The following is a 3,183-nucleotide window of genomic DNA, read 5'->3' on the forward strand; positions in this document are numbered from 1 at the left end:
TCTGTGCTCTTTGGCACTTGTAGATATGTTTGTGATTGGTTTTTGCTTAGAGCATGAAGCTTTGAGTCATGTATTGTGTTTGTTAGGGATTTTGAGTTGATCTGAGCTATGCTTAGGACTTCTTGGAGAGTTTTGTGAGAGAGTTTTGATGTATTGTATTGAGCTGCAGTACTCTTTGCCTTGAGGCTCAGCAACACCTGTTGCCACCTCTTTGTTACAATTTTTATCTTTTATTTCCTTTTTATCTTCCTTTTCATAAAAATGATCCCTATTCATGCTTAGTCAGGGTGCCTGGACTTAGCACTTAGGACCATGGGACAGGCTTGGTCATGACAACAGGCCCAGTTGGTCATTGTCTTTTGACACAACAGTGTCATCCAACAATGCACAGTGAACCTTTTGTGTACAGTAGTGATACTTAAGGACAATAGGCACAAAGGACACAGCATTGTACAATAGGCAGTAGTATATTTAGTTCAATCTGTACAGTATATAAGATTGCTTGCTCTCACTGGTAATCCTTAGCTTTGAGCTAAAGTTTATTCTTATACCATTCCATCCTTGAGCTGATGTAAGGTCTTGAATCACTATGATCAATAATCACATCAGTGAACTCTGACATTCCACTCAAAGTGTGAAGTGACATCAGTTTATCACATGTTTATGATCACATAAAGCTTGAGTCTAACAATTAGCTTGAAGCTTCTTCTTCCCTTTTCTTATGCACAGCCAGTGTGAAGAAAACTGAATGCCCTTAATCAACATCAATCCATCAGACCCCAACTTTACTCATGAGTTCTTTGAACTCCTTGCTTCCATCATCAAAACTCTTCTAGGCTTATTGGTGATCATACAGCTGTGCCATGGATGCCAATCAGTTACTGCCTGGGCCATCAGACACTATTAAGAGTTTCAAAATATCCATTGAATTCTATGAAATGTAACCCCTGATCTTCTCCTACATGACATCTCTGACTCCCAAAGAATATTCTACCAACCCCTGACAAGCCCCTTACCTGAAGCCAGTGAAGAGGATCTGAGCATGCACAAGGAGAAAATGGATACAGCAGAATGCTATCCACTGACCACACTCACACCAGCACACACACAAAACTCTTAGTTTGTGGGGGGATTAACACTTGTCAAAGAGGTCTTCTAACCTTGAGAAGAAGCACTCAAGTTTCTTGGGATCAGAGGAACTCTCAAAGCATGGTGCAGCTTTTTTATTCAGTCTTGGCATTGATGGTGCTATAGTTGCAAACTCAATATTATTTGAGATCGTCTGATCCAGATTTTGGTTTAGATTATGTTGTGAGTTTGAAGTACAGGGTGGTACAATTTCTGAAGAGTTATCTTTACTGGGGTTGATCCAATGTCAAAAAAGACTAAACTCAGGATCAGAAACTGGAGTGGGCTGTGATCCTGCTTCACTCCTGTGTTCCTGTGCAGTGAGCTCTGTTCCCAAAGTATTCTGACTTCATGAGGGTAAGGTAAGAGGATAAATTGGTGGCAGATGTATTCCACTCACCACTTTCTCTGCCCTAGTCCTTGGTTCTTGAGTTTGGTTGATTCCAGCTATTCTGACTCTTAATAAGTACCCGCACCACTGGGGAAATCACACAACATGTTTTCACTAGCTGTCTTTACAAGAAAGTGCACTAGCAGGTTTGCTCTAAGAGAAGGAAACCTTAGTTAGTTATTCACGCAGTTAAAACAATTGCGCAAAGGAATCTCTTTCAAATCCAATTGTATTGGTTTAAAACTACTTCCCTCCCTCATGGTGGGCTCCAGATAAAGAGGATCCTGAGTGCATGCAAGGTGAAAATGGATACAGCAGAGCATTATCTACTGACCACACTCACACTAACACACACACAAAACTCTTAGTTTGTGGGAGGATTATAATGTGATAAAAGTAGTAATCAACAAGTATAATTGTCTTCTTCAACAAGATCACAGTGCATGGACAGTAATAGCATGCTTACAACAGTCCAAGATCTCTCTAAGTCTCAAAGCATTTTGTTTTATCAAAATAAGAGATGGCAATAGGTGTTGCTGAGCCTCAAGGCAAAGAGTACTGCAGCTCAATACAATACATCAAAACTCTCTCACAAAACTCTCCAAGAAGTCCTAAGCATAGCTCAGATCAACTCAAAATCCCTAACAAACACAATACATGACTCAAAGCTTCATGCTCTAAGCAAAAACCAATCACAAACATATCTACAAGTGCCAAAGAGCACAGAGCTCTGTTCACAAGTTTCCAAACCAATTGTAGACCCACAGAATTCAAACATATGCAATCTAGAGACACAAACACAATGAAACCCTGTCTGACAGACCAAAGGGTTTGAACCTCTGCCACCTGTAGTGCCATGCATCACAAATACCTCAAAAACTCAAGATGATGCCCTTCAGACACTGCTCTCTTATTCTCAGGTTAGAGCACAATCCAAAACCTCTTATCAAACTAGGCTCAGGTCCTTTGCAAGCTTTGATGCCTCGCTTAGTTCTCACAGTGCTCTTAATGGTATCCAATAATCAGTTTATTCTCTCACCTGAAGTTACTAACACAAATCCAGAGCTAGAGTGCAAGGCTTTCTGTGCCCAATACACCACAACTGTGGGGGTCAGAAACTTGTATTCTACTCATACAATACTGTATTTAAATACTCTACTGTGATACTTACTAATACAATTCTACTATAGTATCTTCAAAGTGCAGGACTTCATTTCAGACCCTGTGGGTATTATTTGTGCACATATCACAGTTGCTGTGCTTATTCTGTTCTGAGCCAGGACTGTGCCCACTGTTCCCTTGCTATTGATATCAGCTACTTGGCCTAGCCAGATCTGCTCACTTTGTTATTGCTCTAGTGATGCATTACTTACACTGGTAAACTGTCCCAGACCACCAGGATTATCTCTCATATCCAGAGTCAGCTACAATGGCTATGTTCTCTTTCCCAGTGTCCAGACATTCCATCTAGCTCACAAAATGCATTGCTTCTGACCTGACATGCATCAATTAATCCACCCAATATAGTATGATGTGGGGTCTCTTGCTGTGTTACATGTGCTAAGGCACTATAGGTACACATGCAAGTCTCTGAACAGTATGTGTGCTATTCACCCCTGAGGGTAGTATTTCTCTATCTATTCCTTTGTTGCCATCATTGCATT

This window comes from Guyanagaster necrorhizus (genome assembly GCF_019112545.1).
Source record: "Guyanagaster necrorhizus MCA 3950 unplaced genomic scaffold BT62scaffold_57, whole genome shotgun sequence".
NCBI lineage: Eukaryota > Fungi > Basidiomycota > Agaricomycetes > Agaricales > Physalacriaceae > Guyanagaster > Guyanagaster necrorhizus.